At 43.9% G+C, this 23,815-nt stretch overlaps 1 long non-coding RNA gene across 9 annotated transcripts in view; it reads left to right on the top strand.

The window, feature by feature from the left end:
• Positions 1-4,377: 4,377 nt before the first annotated feature.
• Positions 4,378-23,815, top strand: part of LOC307181412 — a 505,184-nt gene continuing 485,746 nt past the window's right edge. For all 9 annotated transcript variants that reach the window (XR_013826727.1, XR_013826728.1, XR_013826729.1 and 6 more), the window contains exon 1: positions 4,378-4,448. This is a non-coding gene — a long non-coding RNA (uncharacterized lncRNA). The remainder of the gene's footprint in view (positions 4,449-23,815) is intronic.

Raw genomic sequence — 23,815 nt, 5'->3', positions numbered from 1 at the left:
CTGGATTTTACACTTTTTTCAGATGGCCCTTTTGACCGGGGGGAAGTGAGACTTCATTGTAGTGCAGATTTCCTTTGCAAGCTTGCTTGGTTGGCCAAAAAGGGCGTATGCGTTTTTTCCTGAATATATTCAGGAAAAAACGCATACGCCCTTTTTGGCCAAGTGCATCATTGTGGACGTTCTGCCTCTTTTCCTGTGCTTTCAATGAAATTCCAGTCTACCTCCTAAAATCGGTTTCCTGCAATTCTGTCCCGCTTTCAAGTCCTCTTGGCAGCCTTACTTCAGTCTATTTTTGGACGATAGCTGTCATTTATAACTCTGCAGGTTTGTGAATTACAGTGCCCCTGAGCTCCTTTCTTCAACTCGCTTTCTTTTGAGCTGGCCGCAACACCGCAGGATGGCTTCAGGCCCTAATCTGGTTCCGGTACGGCACGCTGAGCCTTTGGTTATTTCCTCTTCCTGGTGGGAAATGAGAGTTAAATTTGCCCGTCCAGACACCTCCAGCTAGCCTCTCATTGGTTCTCGCTATTCCTGTTCATCTTCCGCAGAAATTGCAAACTGGGCCAAACAGGAGGTTAAAGGCGCTGACTCTCCAAGTGGGGAGAGTGTTAGTAAAGCGTCTGGAATGTTGCACCCGAGTACCAGGGGAGGAAAACTGAGACATATTTGAACACGTCTCCCGATCACATGGTTGATCATACTCTGGGTTCCACATGCATGTTTTAGCTGAAGGAAGAATACCTAAAATCTGGGTAGTTGAAACCAGTGGAATGGGTACCATGCAATATGAATTCAAAGGGTCTTCATTTGCTCACTGAACCTCTCCAATCCTATCACTGCTGCGTTTATGCCCCTGTACACATGCTTGATTCTCTTTCGGAGACATAGCAATCCATAGGTTTTAAGATACTTACTAGTCAGGTACATTCTTAGGCGTTTAATATGCGGTGTTGAGTCCATTTCGTTGAGCAAGGAGTAGCTCTTGGCTATTCCATATTTGGCTTAAGGAACTTTATCTGTGCTCATTTCAATCTCTGGTTTTATGCAGCACCCCAACTCACCTTTCCCCTTAAGCAAGCATAAGTTGGTTTTCTAAATTTGAGACCCTGTTCTGTTCTGTAATTCAGTTCCTGTGTAGCCAAGTTTACATTCCGTGTATTACTGATATCTTATGATGTTTCTTTTTCTGTGTGACTTATTTCAGTTAGAATCATCATACCTGATTCCACTCATTTTGCTGCTAAGGGTCTGATGACACAGATTTCATTGCTGAGTGATATTGCTTTGTAAGTAAATACCACAACTTTTTTATCCATTTTTCACTTTCTGCGATGTTGAACTTGTACTGTAAACGAGGTTCTTGTAAACAGAGCAGTTCGAAACTTTGGGGTGGCTGTGTCTTTTTGATTTTAAATTCCCTATGCTATAGGACCATAAGTAGAAGTGCCCTAGGCTCTGTTGCTTTGTTTTTTAGATGTTTCAGGAAACACCATACACTTCTCCTGAGTGTTTGTTGGCAATTTACAATCCGCCCTTCAGCATAACAAGGCTCCCAGTTCTCCATGGCCTGTCCTGCCTTTCTAGATTTTACACTTTTTTCAGATGGCCCTTTTGACCGGGGGGAAGTGAGACTTCATTGTAGTGCAGATTTCCTTTGCAAGCTTGCTTGGTTGGCCAAAAAGTACGTATGCGTTTTTTCCTGAATATATTCAGGAAAAGACGAATACGCCCTATTTGGCCAAGTGCATCATTGTGGACGTTCTGCCTCTTTTCCTATGCTTTCAATGCAATTCCAGTCTACCTCCTGAAATCGGTTTCCTGCAATTCTGCCCCGCTTTCAAGTCCTCTTGGCAGCCTTACTTCGGTCTATTTTTGGATGATAGCTGTCATTTATAACTCTGCAGGCTTGTGAATTACAGTGCCCCTGAGCTCCTTTCTTCAACTCGCTTTCTTGTGACCTGGCCGCAACACCGCAGGATGGCTTCAGGCCCTAATCTGGTTCGGGCCTGGCATGCTGAGCCTTTGGTTAATTCCTCTTCCTGGTGGGAAATGAGAGTTAAATTTGCCCGTCCAGACACCTCCAGCTAGCCTCTCATTGGTTCTCGCTATTCCTGTTCATCTTCCGCAGAAATTGCAAACTGGGCCAAACAGGAGGTTAAAGGGACTGACTCTCCAAGTCGGGAGAGTGTTAGTAAAGCGTCTGGAATGTTGCACCCGAGTACCAGGGGAGGAAAACTGAGACATATTTGAACACGTCTCCCGTTCACATGGTTGATCATACTCTGGGTTCCACATGCATGTTTTAGCTGAAGGAAGAATACCTTAAACCTAGAGAATTGAAACCCGTGGAATGGGTACCATGCAATATGACTTCAAAGGGTCTTCATTTGCTCACGAACCTCTCCAATCCTATCACTGCTGCGTTTATGCCCCTGTACACATGCTTGATTCTCTTTCGGAGACATAGCAAACCATAGGTTTTGAGATACGTACTAGTCAGGTGCATTCTTAGGCTTTTAATATGGGGTTTTGTGTCCATTTCGTTGAGCAAGGAGTAGCTCTTGTCTATTCCATATTTGGCTTAAGGAACTTTATCTGTGCTCATTTCAATCTCTGGTTTTATGCAGCACCCCAACTCACCTTTCCCCTTAAGCAAGCATAAGTTGGTGTTCTAAATTTGAGACCCTGTTCTGGTTTGGAATGCAGTTCCTGTGTAGCCAAGTTTACATTCCGTGTATTAGAGATATCTTATGATGTTTCTTTTTCTGTGTGACTTATTTCAGTTAGAATCATCGTACCTGAATCCACTCATGATGCTGCTACGGGCCTGATGACATAGATTTCATTGCTGAGTGATACTGCATTGTACGTAAGTACCACAAGTTCTTTATGCATTTTTCACTTTCTGTGATATTGAACTTGTACGGTAAACGAGGTTCTTGTAAACGGAGGCGTCCCAAACTTTGGGGTGGCTGTGTCTTTTTGATTTTAATTTCCCTACGCTATAGGACCATAAGCGGAAAAGTCCTAGGCTCTGTTGCTTTGTTTTTAGATGTTTCAGGAAACACCATACACTTCTCCCAAGTGGTTGTTGGCAATTTACATCCCGCCCATCAGCATAACAAGGCTCCCAGTTCTCCATGGCCTGTCCTGCCTTTCTGGATTTTACACTTTTTTCAGATGGCCCTTTTGACCGGGGGGAAGTGAGACTTCATTGTAGTGCAGATTTCCTTTGCAAGCTTGCTTGGTTGGCCCAAAAGGGCATATGCGTTTTTTCCTGAATATATTCAGGAAAAAATGCATATGCCCTTTTTGGCCAAGTGCATCATTGTGGACGTTCTGCCTCTTTTCCTATGCTTTCAATGCAATTCCAGTCTACCTCCTGAAATCGGTTTCCTGCAATTCTGCCCCGCTTTCAAGTCCTCTTGGCAGCCTTACTTCAGTCTATTTTTGGACGATAGCTGTCATTTATAACTCTGCAGGTTTGTGAATTACAGTGCCCCTGAGCTCCTTTCTTCAACTCGCTTTCTTTTGAGCTGGCCGCAACACCGCAGGATGGCTTCAGGCCCTAATCTGGTTCCGGTACGGCACGCTGAGCCTTTGGTTATTTCCTCTTCCTGGTGGGAAATGAGAGTTAAATTTGCCCGTCCAGACACCTCCAGCTAGCCTCTCATTGGTTCTTGCTATTCCTGCTCATCTTCCGCAGAAATTGCAAACTGTGCCAAACAGGAGGTTAAAGGCGCTGACTCTCCAAGTGGGGAGAGTGTTAGTAAAGCGTCTGGAATGTTGCACCCGAGTACCAGGGTACGAAAACTGAGACATATTTGAACACGTCTCCCGATCACATGGTTGATCATACTCTGGGTTCCACATGCATGTTTTAGCTGAAGGAAGAATACCTTAAACCTGGAGAGTTAAGACCCGTGGAATGGGTACCATGCAATATGACTTCAAAGGGTCTTCATTTGCTCACCGAAGCTCTCCAATCCTATCACTGCTGCGTTTATGCCCCTGTACACATGCTTGATTCTCTTTCGGAGACATAGCAATCCATAGGTTTTAAGATACTTACTAGTCAGGTACATTCTTAGGCGTTTAATATGCGGTGTTGAGTCCATTTCGTTGAGCAAGGAGTAGCTCTTGTCTATTCCATATTTGGCTTAAGGAACTTTATCTTTGCTCATTTCAATCTCTGGTTTTATGCAGCACCCCAACTCACCTTTCCCCTTAAGCAAGCATAAGTTGGTTTTCTAAATTTGAGACCCTTTTCTGTTTTGGAATGCAGTTCCTGTGTAGCCAAGTTTACATTCCGTGTATTAGTGATATCTTATGATGTTTCTTTTTCTGTGTGACTTATTTCAGTTAGAATCATCGTACCTGAATCCACTCATTATGCTGCTACGGGCCTGATGACATAGATTTCATTGCTGAGTGATACTGCATTTTACGTAAGTACCACAAGTTCTTTATCCATTTTTCACTTTCTGTGATATTGAACTTGTACGGTAAACGAGGTTCTTGTAAACAGAGGCGTCCCAAACTTTGGGGTGGCTGTGTCTTTTTGATTTTAATTTCCCTAAGCTATAGGACCATAAGTGGAAGTGCCCTAGGCTCTGTTGCTTTGTTTTTTAGATGTTTCAGGAAACACCATACACTTCTCCTAAGTGTCTGTTGGCAATTTACATCCCGCCCATCAGCATAACAAGGCTCCCAGTTCTCCATGGCCTGTCCTGCCTTTCTGGATTTTATACTTTTTTCAGATGGCCCTTTTGACCGGGGGGAAGTGAGACTTCATTGTAGTGCAGATTTCCTTTGCAAGTTTGCTTGGTTGGCCAAAAAGAGCGTATGCGTTTTTTCCTGAATATATTCAGGAAAAAACGCATACGCCCTTTTTGGCCAAGTGCATCATTGTGGACGTTCTGCCTCTTTTCCTATGCTTTCAATGCAATTCCAGTCTACCTCCTGAAATCGGTTTCCTGCAATTCTGCCCCGCTTTCAAGTCCTCTTGGCAGCCTTACTTCAGTCTATTTTTGGACGATAGCTGTCATTTATAACTCTGCAGGTTTGTGAATTACAGTGCCCCTGAGCTCCTTTCTTCAACTCGCTTTCTTGTGACCTGGCCGCAACACCGCAGGAAGGCTTCAGGCCCTAATCTGGTTCCGGCACGGCACGCTGAGCCTCTGGTTATTTCGTCTTCCTGGTGGGAAATGAGAGTTAAATTTGCCCGTCCAGACACCTCCAGCTAGTCTCTCATTGGTTCTCGCTATTCCTGTTCATCTTCCGCAGAAATTGCAAACTGTGCCAAACAGGAGGTTAAAGGCGCTGACTCTCCAAGTGGGGAGAGTGTTAGTAAAGCGTCTGGAATGTTGCACCCGAGTACCAGGGGAGGAAACCTGAGACATATTTGAACACGTCTCCCGATCACATGGTTGATCATACTCTGGGTTCCACATGCATGTTTTAGCTGAAGGAAGAATACCTAAAATCTGGGTAGTTGAAACCCGTGGAATGGGTACCATGCAATATGACTTCAAAGGGTCTTCATTTGCTCACTGAACCTCTCCAATCCTATCACTGCTGCGTTTATGCCCCTGTACACATGCTTGATTCTCTTTCGGAGACATAGCAATCCATAGGTTTTAAGATACTTACTAGTCAGGTACATTCTTAGGCGTTTAATATGCGGTGTTGAGTCCATTTCTTTGAGCAAGGAGTAGCTCTTGTCTATTCCATATTTGGCTTAAGGAACTTTATCTGTGCTCATTTCAATCTCTGGTTTTATGCAGCACCCCAACTCACCTTTACCCTTAAGCAAGCATAAGTTGGTTTTCTAAATTTGAGACCCTGTTCTGTTCTGTAATTCAGTTCCTGTGTAGCCAAGTTTCCATTCCGTGTATTAGTGATATCTTATGATGTTTCTTTTTCTGTGTGACTTATTTCAGTTAGAATCATCATACCTGAATCCACTCATTGTGCTGCTAAGGGCCTGATGACACAGATTTCATTGCTTGGTGATATTGCTTTGTAAGTAAATACCACAACTTCTTTATCCATTTTTCACTTTCTGCGATGTTGAACTTGTACTGTAAACGAGGTTCTTGTAAACAGAGCCGTTCCAAACTTTGGGGTGGCTGTGTCTTTTTGATTTTAATTTCCCTAAGCTATAGGACCATAAGTGGAAGTGCCCTAGGCTCTGTTGCTTTGTTTTTTAGATGTTTCAGGAAACACCATACACTTCTCCCAAGTGTCTGTTGGCAATTTACATCCCGCCCATCAGCATAACAAGGCTCCCAGTTCTCCATGGCCTGTCCTGCCTTTCTGGATTTTACACTTTTTTCAGATGGCCCTTTTGACCGGGGGGAAGTGAGACTTCATTGTAGCGCAGATTTCCTTTGCAAGGTTGCTTGGTTGGCCAAAAAGGGCGTATGCGTTTTTTCCTGAATATATTCAGGAAAAAACGCATACGCCCTTTTTGGCCAAGTGCATCATTGTGGACGTTCTGCCTCTTTTCCTATGCTTTCAATGCAATTCCAGTCTACCTCCTGAAATCGGTTTCCTGCAATTCTGCCCCGCTTTCAAGTCCTCTTGGCAGCCTTACTTCAGTCTATTTTTGGACGATAGCTGTCATTTATAACTCTGCAGGTTTGTGAATTACAGTGCCCCTGAGCTCCTTTCTTCAACTCGCTTTCTTGTGAGCTGGCCGCAACACCGCAGGATGGCTTCAGGCCCTAATCTGGTTCCAGCACGGCATGCTGAGCCTTTGGTTAATTCCTCTTCCTGGTGGGAAATGAGAGTTAAATTTGCCCGTCCAGACACCTCCAGCTAGCCTCTCATTGGTTCTCGCTATTCCTGTTCATCTTCCGCAGAAATTGCAAACTGGGCCAAACAGGAGGTTAAAGGGACTGACTCTCCAAGTCGGGAGAGTGTTAGTAAAGCGTCTGGAATGTTGCACCCGAGTACCAGGGTAGGAAAACTGAGAGATATTTGAACACGTCTCACGTTCACATGGTTGATCATACTCTGGGTTCCACATGGATGTTTTAGCAGAAGGAAGAATACCTTAAACCTGGAGATTTGAGACCCGTGGAATGGGTACCGTGCAATATTACTTCAAAGGGTCTTCATTTGCTCACCGAACCTCTCCAATCCTATCACTGCTGCATTTATGCCCCTGTACACATGCTTGATTCTCTTTCGGAGACATAGCAATCCATAGGTTTTAAGATACTTACTAGTCAGGTACATTCTTAGGCGTTTAATATGGGGTTTTGAGTCCATTTCGTTGAGCAAGGAGTAGCTCTTGTCTATTCCATATTTGGCTTAAGGAACTTTATCTGTGCTCATTTCAATCTCTGGTTTTATGCAGCACCCCAACTCACCTTTCCCCTTAAGCAAGCATAATTTGGTTTTCTAAATTTGAGACCCTGTTCTGTTTTGGAATGCAGTTCCTGTGTAGCCAAGTTTACATTCCGTGTATTAGTGATATCTTATGATGTTTCTTTTTCTGTGTGACTTATTTCAGTTAGAATCATCGTACCTGAATCCACTCATTATGCTGCTACGGGCCTGATGACATAGATTTCATTGCTGAGTGATACTGCATTGTACGTAAGTACCACAAGTTCTTTATCCATTTTTCACTTTCTGTGATATTGCACTTGTACGGTAAACGAGGTTCTTGTAAACAGAGGCATCCCAAACTTTGGGGTGGCTGTGTCTTTTTGATTTTAATTTCCCTAAGCTATAGGACCATAAGTGGAAGTGCCCTAGGCTCTGTTGCTTTGTTTTTTAGATGTTTCAGGAAACACCATACACTTCTCCCGAGTGTCTGTTGGCAATTTACATCCCGCCCATCAGCATAACAAGGCTCCCAGTTCTCCATGGCCTGTCCTGCCTTTCTGGATTTTACACTTTTTTCAGATGGCCCTTTTGACCGGGGGGAAGTGAGACTTCATTGTAGTGCAGATTTCCTTTGCAAGTTTGCTTGGTTGGCCAAAAAGGGCGTATGCGTTTTTTCCTGAATATATTCAGGAAAAAACGCATACGCCCTTTTTGGCCAAGTGCATCATTGTGGACGTTCTGCCTCTTTTCCTATGCTTTCAATGCAATTCCAGTCTACCTCCTGAAATCGGTTTCCTGTAATTCTGCCCCGCTTTCAAGTCCTCTTGGCAGCCTTACTTCAGTATATTTTTGGACAATAGCTGTCATTTATAACTCTGCAGGTTTGTGAATTACAGTGCCCCTGAGCTCCTTTCTTCAACTCGCTTTCTTTTGAGCTGGCCGCAACACCGCAGGATGTCTTCAGGCCCTAATCTGGTTCTGGCATGGCACGCTGAGCCTTTGGTTAATTCCTCTTCCTGGTGGGAAATGAGAGTTAAATTTGCCCGTCCAGACACCTCCAGCTAGCCTCTCATTGGTTCTCGCTATTCCTGTTCATCTTCCGCAGAAATTGCAAACTGGGACAAACAGGAGGTTAAAGGGACTGACTCTCCAAGTCAGGAGAGTGTTAGTAAAGCGTCTGGAATGTTGCACCCGAGTACCAGGGTAGGAAAACTGAGACATATTTGAACACGTCTCCCGTTCACATGGTTGATCATACTCTGGGTTCCACATGCATGTTTTAGCTGAAGGAAGAATACCTTAAACCTGGAGAGTTGAGACCCGTGGAATGGGTACCGTGCAAAATGACTTCAAAGGGTCTTCATTTGCTCACCGAACCTCTCCAATCCTATCACTGCTGCGTTTATGCCCCTGTACACATGCTTGATTCTCTTTTGGAGACATAGCAATCAATAGGTTTTAAGATACTTACTAGTCAGGTACATTCTTAGGCGTTTAATATGGGGTGTTGAGTCCATTTCGTTGAGCAAGGAGTAGCTCTTGTCTATTCCATATTTGGCTTAAGGAACTTTATCTGTGCTCATTTCAATCTCTGGTTTTATGCAGCACCCCAACTCACCTTTCCCCTTAAGCAAGCATAAGTTGGTTTTCTAAATTTGAGAAACTGTTCTGTTCTGTAATTCAGTTCCTGTGTAGCCAAGTTTACATTCCGTGTATTAGTGATATCTTATGATGTTTCTTTTTCTGTGTGACTTATTTCAGTTAGAATCATCGTACCTGAATCCACTCATGATGCTGCTACGGGCCTGATGACATAGATTTCATTGCTGAGTGATACTGCATTGTACGTAAGTACCACAAGTTCTTTATCCATTTTTCACTTTCTGTGATATTGAACTTGTACTGTAAACGAGGTTCTTGTAAACAGAGGCGTCCCAAACTTTGGGGTGGCTGTGTCTTTTTGATTTTAATTTCCCTAAGCTATAGGACCATAAGTGGAAGTGCCCTAGGCTCTGTTGCTTTGTTTTTTAGATGTTTCAGGAAACACCATACACTTCTCCCGAGTGTCTGTTGGCAATTTACATCCCGCCCATCAGCATAACAAGGCTCCCAGTTCTCCATGGCCTGTCCTGCCTTTCTGGATTTTACACTTTTTTCAGATGGCCCTTTTGACCGGGGGGAAGTGAGACTTCATTGTAGTGCAGATTTCCTTTGCAAGTTTGCTTGGTTGGCCAAAAAGTGCGTATGCGTTTTTTCCTGAATATATTCAGGAAAAAACGCATACGCCCTTTTTGGCCAAGTGCATCATTGTGGACGTTCTGCCTCTTTTCCTATGCTTTCAATGCAATTCCAGTCTACCTCCTGAAATCGGTTTCCTGCAATTCTGCCCCGCTTTCAAGTCCGCTTGGCAGCCTTACTTCAGTCTATTTTTGGACGATAGCTGTCATTTATAACTCTGCAGGTTTGTGAATTACAGTGCCCCTGAGCTCCTTTCTTCAACTCGCTTTCTTGTGACCTGGCCGCAACACCGCAGGATGGCTTCAGGCCCTAATCTGGTTCCGCCCCGGCATGCTGAGCCTTTGGTTATTTCCTCTTCCTGGTGATAAATGAGAGCTAAATTTGCCCGTCCAGACACCTCCAGCTAGCCTCTCATTGGTTCTCGCTATTCCTGTTCATCTTCCGCAGAAATTGCAAACTGGGCCAAACAGGAGGTCAAAGGCGCTGACTCTCCAACTGGGGAGAGTGTTAGTAAAGCATCTGGAATGTTGCACCCGAGTACCAGGGGAGGAAAACTGAGACATATTTGAACACGTCTCCCGATCACATGGTTGATCATACTCTGGGTTCCACATGCATGTTTTAGCTGAAGGAAGAATACCTAAAACCTGGGTAGTTGAAACCCGTGGAATGGGTACCATGCAATATGACTTCAAAGGGTCTTCATTTGCTCACCGAACCTCTCCAATCCTATCACTGCTGCGTTTATGCCCCTGTACACATGCTTGATTCTCTTTCGGAGATATAGCAATCTATAGGTTTTAAGATACTTATTAGTCAGGTACATTCTTAGGCGTTTAATATGCGGTGTTGAGTCCATTTCGTTGAGCAAGGAGTAGCTCTTGTCTATTCCATATTTGGCTTAAGGAACTTTATCTGTGCTCATTTCGATCTCTGGTTTTATGCAGCACCCCAACTCACCTTTCCCCTTAAGCAAGCATAAGTTGGTTTTCTAAATTTGAGACCCTGTTCTGTTCTGTAATTCAGTTCCTGTGTAGCCAAGTTTCCATTCCGTGTATTAGTGATATCTTATGATGTTTCTTTTTCTGTGTGACTTATTTCAGTTAGAATCATCGTACCTGAATCCACTCATTATGCTGCTACGGGCCTGATGACATAGATTTCATTGCTGAGTGATACTGCATTGTACGTAAGTACCACAAGTTCTTTATCCATTTTTCACTTTCTGTGATATTGAAGTTGTATGGTAAACGAGGTTCTTGTAAACAGAGGCGTCCCAAACTTTGGAGTGGCTGTGTCTTTTTGATTTTAATTTCCCTAAGCTATAGGACCATAAGTGGAAGTGCCCTAGGCTCTGTTGCTTTGTTTTTTAGATGTTTCAGGAAACACCATACACTTCTCCCGAGTGTCTGTTGGCAATTTACATCCCGCCCATCAGCATAACAAGGCTCCCAGTTCTCCATGGCCTGTCCTGCCTTTCTGGATTTTACACTTTTTTCAGATGGCCCTTTTGACCGGGGGGAAGTGAGACTTCATTGTAGTGCAGATTTCCTTTGCAAGTTTGCTTGGTTGGCCAAAAAGGGCGTATGCGTTTTTTCCTGAATATATTCAGGAAAAAACGCATACGCCCTTTTTGGCCAAGTGCATCATTGTGGACGTTCTGCCTCTTTTCCTATGCTTTCAATGCAATTCCAGTCTACCTCCTGAAATCGGTTTCCTGCAATTCTGCCCCGCTTTCAAGTCCTCTTGGCAGCCTTACTTCAGTCTATTTTTGGACGATAGCTGTCATTTATAACTCTGCAGGTTTGTGAATTACAGTGCCCCTGAGCTCCTTTCTTCAACTCGCTTTCTTTTGAGCTGGCCGCAACACCGCAGGATGGCTTCAGGCCCTAATCTGGTTCCGGCACGGCACGCTGAGCCTTTGGTTAATTCCTCTTCCTGGTGGGAAATGAGAGTTAAATTTGCCCGTTCAGACACCTCCAGCTAGTCTCTCATTGGTTCTCGCTATTCCTGTTCATCTTCCGCAGAAATTGCAAACTGGGCCAAACAGGAGGTTAAAGGGACTGACTCTCCAAGTCGGGAGAGTGTTAGTAAAGCGTCTGGAATGTTGCACCCGAGTACCAGGGTACGAAAACTGAGAAGTATTTGAACACGTCTCCCGATCACATGGTTGATCATACTCTAGGTTCCACATGCATGTTTTAGCTGAAGGAAGAATACCTTAAACCTGGGTAGGTGAAACTCGTGGAATGGGTACCATGCAATATGACTTCAAAGGGTCTTCATTTGCTCACCGAACCTCTCCAATCCTATCACTGCTGCGTTTATGCCCCTGTACAGATGCTTGATTCTCTTTCGGAGACATAGCAATCCATAGGTTTTAAGATACTTACTAGTCAGGTACATTCTTAGGCGTTTAATATGGGGTTTTGAGTCCATTTCGTTGAGCAAGGAGTAGCTCTTGTCTATTCCATATTTGGCTTAAGGAACTTTATCTGTGCTCATTTCAATCTCTGGTTTTATGCAGCACCCCAACTCACCTTTACCCTTAAGCAAGCATAAGTTGGTTTTCTAAATTTGAGACCCTGTTCTGTTCTGTAATTCAGTTCCTGTGTAGCCAAGTTTCCATTCCGTGTATTACTGATATCTTATGATGTTTCTTTTTCTGTGTGACTTATTTCAGTTAGAATCATCATACCTGAATCCACTCATTGTGCTGCTAAGGGCCTGATGACACAGATTTCATTGCTGAGTGATATTGCTTTGTAAGTAAATACCACAACTTCTTTATCCATTTTTCACTTTCTGCGATGTTGAACTTGTACTGTAAACGAGGTTCTTGTAAACAGAGGCGTCCCAAACTTTGGGGTGGCTGTGTCTTTTTGATTTTAATTTCCCTAAGCTATAGGACCATAAGTGGAAGTGCCCTAGGTTCTGTTGCTTTGTTTTTTAGATGTTTCAGGAAACACCATACACTTCTCCCGAGTGTCTGTTGGCAATTTACATCCCGCCCATCAGCATAACAAGGCTCCCAGTTCTCCATGGCCTGTCCTGCCTTTCTGGATTTTACCCTTTTTTCAGATGACCCTTTTGACCAGGGGGAAGTGAGACTTCATTGTAGTGCAGATTTCCTTTGCAAGCTTGCTTGGTTGGCCAAAAAGGGCGTATGCGTTTTTTCCTGAATATATTCAGGAAAAAACGCATACACCCTTTTTGGCCAAGTGCATCATTGTGGACGTTCTGCCTCTTTTCCTATGCTTTCAATGCAATTCCAGTCTACCTCCTGAAATCGGTTTCCTGCAATTCTGCCTCAGTTTCAAGTCCTCTTGGCAGCCTTACTTCAGTATATTTTTGGACGATAGCTGTCATTTATAACTCTGCAGGTTTGTGAATTACAGTGCCCCTGAGCTCCTTTCTTCAACTCGCTTTCTTTTGAGCTGGCCGCAACACCGCAGGATGGCTTCAGGCCCTAATCTGGTTCTGGCACGGCACGCTGAGCCTCTGGTTATTTCCTCTTCCTGGTGGGAAATGAGAGTTAAATTTGTCCGTCCAGACACCTCCAGCTAGTCTCTCATTGGTTCTCGCTATTCCTGTGCATCTTCTGCAGAAATTGCAAACTGGGCCAAACAGGAGGTTAAAGGCGCTGACTCTCCAAGTGGGGAGAGTGTTAGTAAAGCGTCTGGAATGTTGCACCCGAGTACCAGGGGAGGAAAACTGAGACATATTTGAACACGTCTCCCGATCACATGGTTGATCATACTCTGGGTTCCACATGCATGTTTTAGCTGAAGGAAGAATACCTAAAACCTGGGTAGTTGAAACCCGTGGAATGGGTACCATGCAATATGACTTCAAAGGGTCTTAATTTGCTCACCGAACCTCTCCAATCCTATCACTGCTGCGTTTATGCCCCCGTATACATGCTTGATTCTCTTTTGGAGACATAGCAATCCATAGGTTTTAAGATACTTACTAGTCAGGTACATTCTTAGGCGTTTAATATGGGGTGTTGAGTCCATTTCGTTGAGCAAGGAGTAGCTCTTGTCTATTCCATATTTGGCTTAAGGAACTTTATCTGTGCTCATTTCAATCTCTGCTTTTATGCAGCACCCCAACTCACCTTTACCCTTAAGCAAGCATCAGTTGGTTTTCTAAATTTGAGACCCTGTTCTGTTCTGTAATTCAGTTCCTGTGTAGGCAAGTTTACATTCCGTGTATTACTGATATCTTATGATGTTTCTTTTTCTGTGTGACTTATTTCAGTTAGAATCATCATACCTGAATCCACTCATTGTGCTGCTAAGGGCCTGATGACACAGATTTCATTGCTGAGTGATATTGCTTTGTAAGTAAATACCACAACTTCTTTATCCATTTTTCACTTTCTGCGATGTTGAACTTGTACTGTAAACGAGGTTCTTGTAAACAGAGGCGTCCCAAACCATGGGGTGGCTGTGTCTTTTTGATTTTAATTTCCCTAAGCTATAGGACCATAAGTGGAAGTGCCCTAGGTTCTGTTGCTTTGTTTTTTAGATGTTTCAGGAAACACCATACACTTCTCCGGAGTGTCTGTTGGCAATTTACATCCCGCCCATCAGCATAACAAGGCTCCCAGTTCTCCATGGCCTGTCCTGCCTTTCTGGATTTTACACTTTTTTCAGATGGCCCTTTTGACCGGGGGGAAGTGAGACTTCATTGTAGTGCAGATTTCCTTTGCAAGCTTGCTTGGTTGGCCAAAAAGGGCGTATGCGTTTTTTCCTGAATATATTCAGGAAAAAACGCATACGCCCTTTTTGGCCAAGTGCATCATTGTGGACGTTCTGCCTCTTTTCCTATGCTTTCAATGCAATTCCAGTCTACCTCCTGAAATCGGTTTCCTGCAATTCTGCCCCGCTTTCAAGTCCTCTTGGCAGCCTTACTTCAGTATATTTTTGGACGATAGCTGTCATTTATAACTCTGCAGGTTTGTGAATTACAGTGCCCCTGAGCTCCTTTCTTCAACTCGCTTTCTTGTGACCTGGCCGCAACACCGCAGGATGGCTTCAGGCCCTAATCTGGTTCTGGCATGGCACGCTGAGCCTTTGGTTAATTCCTCTTCCTGGTGGGAAATGAGAGTTAAATTTGCCCATCCAGACACCTCCAGCTAGTCTCTCATTGGTTCTCGCTATTCCTGTTCATCTTCCGCAGAAATTGCAAACTGGGCCAAACAGGAGGTTAAAGGGACTGACTCTCCAAGTCGGGAGAGTGTTAGTAAAGCATCTGGAATGTTGCACCCGAGTACCAGGGTACGAAAACTGAGACATATTTGAACACGTCTCCCGATCACATGGTTGATCATACTCTGGGTTCCACATGCATGTTTTAGCTGAAGGAAGAATACCTAAAACCTGGGTAGTTGAAACCCGTGGAATGGGTACCATGCAATATGACTTTAAAGGGTCTTCATTTGCTCACCGAACCTCTCCAATCCTATCACTGCTGCGTTTATGCCCCTGTACACATGCTTGATTCTCTTTCGGAGACATAGCAATCCATAGGTTTTAAGATACTTACTAGTCAGGTACATTCTTAGGCGTTTAATATGCGGTGTTGAGTCCATTTCGTTGAGCAAGGAGTAGCTCTTGTCTATTCCATATTTGGCTTAAGGAACTTTCTCTGTGCTCATTTCAATCTCTGGTTTTATGCAGCACCCCAACTCACCTTTCCCCTTAAGCAAGCATAAGTTGGTTTTCTAAATTTGAGACCCTATTCTGTTCTGTAATTCAGTTCCTGTGTAGCCAAGTTTACATTCCGTGTATTACTGATATCTTATGATGTTTCTTCTTCTGTGTGACTTATTTCAGTTAGAATCATCATACCTGAATCCACTCATTGTGCTGCTAAGGGCCTGATGACATAGATTTCATTGCTGAGTGATACTGCATTGTACGTAAGTACCACAAGTTCTTTATCCATTTTTCACTTTCTGCGATGTTGAACTTGTACTGTAAACGAGGTTCTTGTAAACAGAGCCGTTCCAAACTTTGGGGTGGCTGTGTCTTTTTGATTTTAATTTCCCTAAGCTATAGGACCATAAGTGGAAGTGCCCTAGGCTCTGTTGCTTTGTTTTTTAGATGTTTCAGGAAACACCATACACTTCTCCCGAGTGTCTGTTGGCAATTTACATCCCGCCCATCAGCATAACAAGGCTCCCAGTTCTCCATGGCCTGTCCTGCCTTTCTGGATTTTACACTTTTTTCAGATGGCCCTTTTGACCGGGGGGAAGTGAGACTTCATTGTAGTGCAGATTTCCTTTGCAAGCTTGCTTGGTTGGCGGAACAGGGCGTATGCGTTTTTTCCTGAATATATTCAGGAAAAAACGCATACGCCCTTTTTGGCCAAGTGCATCATTGTGTACGTTCTGCCTCCTTTCCTATGCTTTCAATGCAATTCCAGTCTACCTCCTGAAATCGGTTTCCTGCAATTCAGCCCCGCTTTCAAGTCCTCTTGGCAGCCTTACTTCAGTCTATTTTTGGACGATAGCTGTCATTTATAACTCTGCAGGTTTGTGAATTACAGTGCCCCTGAGCTCGTTTCTTCAACTCGCTTTCTTGTGAGCTGGCCGCAACACCGCTGGATGGCTTCAGGCCCTAATCTGGTTCCGGCACGACACGCTGAGCCTTTGGTTATTTCCTCTTCCTGGTGGGAAATGAGAGTTAAATTTGCCCATCCAGACACCTCCAGCTAGTCTCATTGGTTCTCACTATTCCTGTTCATCTTCCGCAGTAATTGCAAACTGGGCCAAACAGGAGTTTAAAGGCGCTGACTCTCCAAGTGGGGAGAGTGTTAGTAAAGCGTCTGGAATGTTGCACCCGAGTACCAGGGGAGGAAAACTGAGACATATTTGAACACGTCTCCCGTTCACATGGTTGATCATACTTGGGTTCCACATGCATGTTTTAGCTGAAGGAAGAATACCTTAAACCTGGGTATTTGAAACCCGTGGAATGGGTACCATGCAATATGACTTCAAAGGGTCTTCATTTGCTCACCGAACCTCTCCAATCCTATCACTGCTGCGTTTATGCCCCTGTACACACGCTTGATTCTCTTTTGGAGACATAGCAATCCATAGGTTTTAAGATACTTACTAGTCAGGTACATTCTTAGGCGTTTAATATGGGGTTTTGAGTCCATTTCGTTGAGCAAGGAGTAGCTCTTGTCTATTCCATATTTGGCTTAAGGAACTTTCTCTGTGCTCATTTCAATCTCTGGTTTTATGCAGCACCCCAACTCACCTTTCCCCTTAAGCAAGCATAAGTTGGTTTTCTAAATTTGAGACACTGTTCTGTTCTGTAATTCAGTTCCTGTGTAGCCAAGTTTACATTCCGTGTATTACTGATATCTTATGATGTTTCTTTTTCTGTGTGACTTATTTCAGTTAGAATCATCATACCTGAATCCACTCATTGTGCTGCTAAGGGCCTGATGACACAGATTTCATTGCTGAGTGATATTGCTTTGTAAGTAAATACCACAACTTCTTTATCCATTTTTCACTTTCTGCGATGTTGAACTTGTACTGTAAACGAGGTTCTTGTAAACAGAGCCGTTCGAAACTTTGGGGTGGCTGTGTCTTTTTGATTTTAAATTCCCTAAGCTATAGGACCATAAGTGGAAGTGCCCTAGGCTCTGTTGCTTTGTTTTTCAGATGTTTCAGGAAACACCATACACTTCTCCAGAGTGTTTGTTGGCTATTTACATCCCGCCCATCAGCATAACAAGGCTCCCAGTTCTCCATGGCCTGTCCTGCCTTTCTGGATTTTACACTTTTTTCAGATGGCCCTTTTGACCGGGGGGAAGTGAGACTTCATTGTAGTGCAGATTTCCTTTGCAAGCTTGCTTGGTTGGCCAAAAAAGGCGTATGCGTTTCTTCCTGAATATATTCAGGAAAAAACGCATACGCCCTTTTTGGCCAACTGCATCATTGTGGACGTTCTGCCTCTTTTCCTATGCTTTCAATGCAATTCCAGTCTACCTCCTGAAATCGGTTTCCTGCAATTCTGCCCCGCTTTCAAGTCCTCTTGGCAGCCTTACTTCAGTATATTTTTGGACGATAGCTGTCATTTATAACTCTGCAGGTTTGTGAATTACAGTGCCCCTGAGCTCCTTTCTTCAACTCGCTTTCTTGTGACCTGGCCGCAACACCGCAGGATGTCTTCAGGCCCTAATCTGGTTCTGGCACGGCACGCTGCGCCTTTGGTTAATTCCTCTTCCTGGTGGGAAATGAGAGTTAAATTTGCCCATCCAGACACCTCCAGCTAGTCTCTCATTGGTTCTCGCTATTCCTGTTCATCTTCCACAGAAATTGCAAACTGGGCCAAACAGGAGGTTAAAGGGACTGACTCTCCAAGTCGGGAGAGTGTTAGTAAAGCGTCTGGAATGTTGCACCCGAGTACCAGGGTACGAAAACTGAGACATATTTGAACACGTCTCCCGTTCACATGGTTGATCATACTTGGGTTCCACATGCATGTTTTAGCTGAAGGAAGAATACCTTAAACCTGGAGAGTTAAGACCCGTGTAATGGGTACCATGCAATATGACTTCAAAGGGTCTTCATTTGCTCACCGAACCTCTCCAATCCTATCACTGCTGCGTTTATGTCCCTGTACACATGCTTGATTCTCTTTCAGAGACATAGCAATCCATAGGTCGTAAGATACTTACTAGTCAGGTACATTCTTAGGCGTTTAATATGCGGTGTTGAGTCCGTTTCGTTGAGCAAGGAGTAGCTCTTGTCTATTCCATATTTGGCTTAAGGAACTTTATCTGTGCTCATTTCAATCTCTGGTTTTATGCAGCACCCCAACTCACCTTTCCCCTTAAGCAAGCATAAGTTGGTTTTCTAAATTTGAGACCCTGTTCTGTTTTGGAATGCAGTTCCTGTGTAGCCAAGTTTACATTCCGTGTATTAGTGATATCTTATGATGTTTCTTTTTCTGTGTGACTTATTTCAGTTAGAATCATCATACCTGAATCCACTCATTGTGCTGCTAAGGGCCTGATGACACAGATTTCATTGTTGAGTGATATTGCTTTGTAAGTAAATACCACAACTTCTTTATCCATTTTTCACTTTCTGCGATGTTGAACTTGTACTGTAAACGAGGTTCTTGTAAACAGAGCCGTTCCAAACTTTGGGGTGGCTGTGTCTTTTTCATTTTAATTTCCCTAAGCTATAGGACCATAAGTGGAAGTGCCCTAGGTTCTGTTGCTTTGTTTGTTAGTTGTTTCAGGAAACACCATACACTTCTCCCAAGTGGTTCTTGGCAATTTACATCCCGCCCATCAGCATAACAAGGCTCCCAGTTCTCCATGGCCTGTCCTGCCTTTCTGGATTTTACACTTTTTTCAGATGGCCCTTTTGACCGGGGGGAAGTGAGACTTCATTGTAGTGCAGATTTCATTTGCAAGCTTGCTTGGTTGGCCAAAAAGGGCGTATGCGTTTTTTCCTGAATATATTCAGGAAAAAACGCATACGCCCTTTTTGGCCAAGTGCATCATTGTGGACGTTCTGCCTCTTTTCCTATGCTTTCAATGCAATTCCAGTCTACCTCCTGAAATCGGTTTCCTGCAATTCTGCCCCGCTTTCAAGTCCTCTTGGCAGCCTTACTTCAGTCTATTTTTGGACGATAGCTGTCATTTATAACTCTGCAGGTTTGTGAATTACAGTGCCCCTGAGCTCCTTTCTTCAACTCGCTTTCTTTTGAGCTGGCCGCAACACCGCAGGATGGTTTCAGGCCCTAATCTGGTTCCGGCCCGGCATGCTGAGCCTTTGGTTAATTCCTCTTCCTGGTGGGAAATGAGAGTTAAATTTGCCCATCCAGACACCTCCAGCTAGTCTCTCATTGGTTCTCGCTATTCCTGTTCATCTTCCACAGAAATTGCAAACTGGGCCAAACAGGAGGTTAAAGGGACTGACTCTCCAAGTCGGGAGAGTGTTAGTAAAGCGTCTGGAATGTTGCACCCGAGTACCAGGGTACGAAAACTGAGACATATTTGAACACGTCTCCCGTTCACATGGTTGATCATACTTGGGTTCCACATGCATGTTTTAGCTGAAGGAAGAATACCTTAAACCTGGAGAGTTAAGACCCGTGTAAAGGGTACCATGCAATATGACTTCAAAGGGTCTTCATTTGCTCACCGAACCTCTCCAATCCTATCACTGCTGCATTTATGCCCCTGTACACACGCTTGATTCTCTTTTGGAGACATAGCAATCCATAGGTTTTAAGATACTTACTAGTCAGGTACATTCTTAGGCGTTTAATATGGGGTTTTGAGTCCATTTCGTTGAGCAAGGAGTAGCTCTTGTCTATTCCATATTTGGCTTAAGGAACTTTCTCTGTGCTCATTTCAATCTCTGGTTTTATGCAGCACCCCAACTCACCTTTCCCCTTAAGCAAGCATAAGTTGGTTTTCTAAATTTGAGACCCTATTCTGTTCTGTAATTCAGTTCCTGTGTAGCCAAGTTTACATTCCGTGTATTACTGATATCTTATGATGTTTCTTCTTCTGTGTGACTTATTTCAGTTAGAATCATCATACCTGAATCCACTCATTGTGCTGCTAAGGGCCTGATGACACAGATTTCATTGCTGAGTGATATTGCTTTGTAAGTAAATACCACAACTTCTTTATCCATTTTTCACTTTCTGCGATGTTGAACTTGTACTGTAAACGAGGTTCTTGTAAACAGAGCTGTTCCAAACTTTGGGGTGGCTGTGTCTTTTTGATTTTAATTTCCCTAAGCTATAGGACCATAAGTGGAAGTGCCCTAGGCTCTGTTGCTTTGTTTTTTAGATGTTTCAAAAACACCATACACTTCTCCTGAATGTCTGTTGGCAATTTACATCCCGCCCATCAGCATAACAAGGCTCCCAGTTCTCCATGGCCTGTCCTGCCTTTCTGGATTTTACACTTTTTTCAGATGGCCCTTTTGACCGGGGGGAAGTGAGACTTCATTGTAGTGCAGATTTCCTTTGCAAGCTTGCTTGGTTGGCCAAAAAGGGCGTATGCGTTTTTTCCTGAATATATTCAGGAAAAAACGCATACGCCCTTTTTGGCCAAGTGCATCATTGTGGACGTTCTGCCTCTTTTCCTATGCTTTCAATGCAATTCCAGTCTACCTCCTGAAATCGGTTTCCTGCAATTCTGCCCCGCTTTCAAGTCCTCTTGGCAGCCTTACTTCAGTCTATTTTTGGACGATAGCTGTCATTTATAACTCTGCAGGTTTGTGAATTACAGTGCCCCTGAGCTCCTTTCTTCAACTCGCTTTCTTGTGACCTGGCCGCAACACCACAGGATGGCTTCAGGCCCTAATCTGGTTCCGGCCCGGCATGCTGAGCCTTTGGTTAATTCCTCTTCCTGGTGGGAAATGAGAGTTGAATTTGCCCGTCCAGACACCTCCAGCTAGCCTCTCATTGGTTCTCGCTATTCCTGTTCATCTTCCGCAGAAATTGCAAACTGGGCCAAACAGGAGGTTAAAGGGACTGACTCTCCAAGTCGGGAGAGTGTTAGTAAAGCGTCTGGAATGTTGCACCCGAGTACCAGGGGAGGAAAACTGAGACATATTTGAACACGTCTCCCGTTCACATGGTTGATCATACTCTGGGTTCCACATGCATGTTTTAGCTGAAGGAAGAATACCTTAAACCTGGAGAGTTGAGACCCGTGTAATGGGTACCATGCAATATGACTTCAAAGGGTCTTCATTTGCTCACCGAACCTCTCCAATCCTATCACTGCTGCGTTTATGCCCCTGTACACACGCTGGATTCTCTTTTGGAGACATAGCAATCCATAGGTTTTAAGATACTTACTAGTCAGGTACATTCTTAGGCGTTTAATATGGGGTTTTGAGTCCATTTCGTTGAGCAAGGAGTAGCTCTTGTCTATTCCATATTTGACTTAAGGAACTTTATCTGTGCTCATTTCAATCTCTGGTTTTATGCAGCAGCCCAACTCACCTTTCCTCTTAAGCAAGCATAAGTTGGTTTTCTAAATTTGAGACCCTGTTCTGTTTTGGAATGCAGTTCCTGTGTAGCCAAGTTTACATTCCGTGTATTAGTGATATCTTATGATGTTTCTTTTTCTGTGTGACTTATTTCAGTTAGAATCATCGTACCTGAATCCACTCATTATGCTGCTACGGGCCTGATGACATAGATTTCATTGCTGAGTGATACTGCATTGTACGTAAGTACCACAAGTTCTTTATCCATTTTTCACTTTCTGCGATGTTGAACTTGTACTGTAAACGAGGTTCTTGTAAACAGAGCCGTTCCAAACTTTGGGGTGGCTGTGTCTTTTTGATTTTAATTTCCCTAAGCTATAGGACCATAAGTGGAAGTGCCCTAGGCTCTGTTGCTTTGTTTTTTAGATGTTTCAGGAAACACCATACACTTCTCCCGAGTGTCTGTTGGCAATTTACATCCCGCCCATCAGCATAACAAGGCTCCCAGTTCTCCATGGCCTGTCCTGCCTTTCTGGATTTTACACGTTTTTCAGATGGCCCTTTTGACCGGGGGGAAGTGAGACTTCATTGTAGTGCAGATTTCCTTTGCAAGCTTGCTTGGTTGGCCGAACAGGGCGTATGCGTTTTTTCCTGAATATATTCAGGAAAAAACGCATACGCCCTTTTTGGCCAAGTGCATCATTGTGTACGTTCTGCCTCCTTTCCTATGCTTTCAATGCAATTCCAGTCTACCTCCTGAAATCGGTTTCCTGCAATTCAGCCCCGCTTTCAAGTCCTCTTGGCAGCCTTACTTCAGTCTATTTTTGGACGATAGCTGTCATTTATAACTCTGCAGGTTTGTGAATTACAGTGCCCCTGAGCTCGTTTCTTCAACTCGCTTTCTTGTGAGCTGGCCGCAACACCGCTGGATGGCTTCAGGCCCTAATCTGGTTCCGGCACGACACGCTGAGCCTTTGGTTATTTCCTCTTCCTGGTGGGAAATGAGAGTTAAATTTGCCCATCCAGACACCTCCAGCTAGTCTCATTGGTTCTCACTATTCCTGTTCATCTTCCGCAGTAATTGCAAACTGGGCCAAACAGGAGTTTAAAGGCGCTGACTCTCAAGTGGGGAGAGTGTTAGTAAAGCGTCTGGAATGTTGCACCCGAGTACCAGGGGAGGAAAACTGAGACATATTTGAACACGTCTCCCGTTCACATGGTTGATCATACTTGGGTTCCACATGCATGTTTTAGCTGAAGGAAGAATACCTTAAACCTGGGTATTTGAAACCCGTGGAATGGGTACCATGCAATATGACTTCAAAGGGTCTTCATTTGCTCACCGAACCTCTCCAATCCTATCACTGCTGCGTTTATGCCCCTGTACACACGCTTGATTCTCTTTTGGAGACATAGCAATCCATAGGTTTTAAGATACTTACTAGTCAGGTACATTCTTAGGCGTTTAATATGGGGTTTTGAGTCCATTTCGTTGAGCAAGGAGTAGCTCTTGTCTATTCCATATTTGGCTTAAGGAACTTTCTCTGTGCTCATTTCAATCTCTGGTTTTATGCAGCACCCCAACTCACCTTTCCCCTTAAGCAAGCATAAGTTGGTTTTCTAAATTTGAGACACTGTTCTGTTCTGTAATTCAGTTCCTGTGTAGCCAAGTTTACATTCCGTGTATTACTGATATCTTATGATGTTTCTTTTTCTGTGTGACTTATTTCAGTTAGAATCATCATACCTGAATCCACTCATTGTGCTGCTAAGGGCCTGATGACACAGATTTCATTGCTGAGTGATATTGCTTTGTAAGTAAATACCACAACTTCTTTATCCATTTTTCACTTTCTGCGATGTTGAACTTGTACTGTAAACGAGGTTCTTGTAAACAGAGCCGTTCGAAACTTTGGGGTGGCTGTGTCTTTTTGATTTTAAATTCCCTAAGCTATAGGACCATAAGTGGAAGTGCCCTAGGCTCTGTTGCTTTGTTTTTCAGATGTTTCAGGAAACACCATACACTTCTCCAGAGTGTTTGTTGGCTATTTACATCCCGCCCATCAGCATAACAAGGCTCCCAGTTCTCCATGGCCTGTCCTGCCTTTCTGGATTTTACACTTTTTTCAGATGGCCCTTTTGACCGGGGGGAAGTGAGACTTCATTGTAGTGCAGATTTCCTTTGCAAGCTTGCTTGGTTGGCCAAAAAAGGCGTATGCGTTTCTTCCTGAATAT

Source organism: Stenella coeruleoalba, assembly GCF_951394435.1.
Source record: "Stenella coeruleoalba genome assembly, contig: scaffold_195, whole genome shotgun sequence".
Taxonomy (NCBI): domain Eukaryota; kingdom Metazoa; phylum Chordata; class Mammalia; order Artiodactyla; family Delphinidae; genus Stenella; species Stenella coeruleoalba.
Note: the sequence above shows the minus strand (reverse complement) of the source record. Positions and strands in the feature narration are given on the sequence as shown.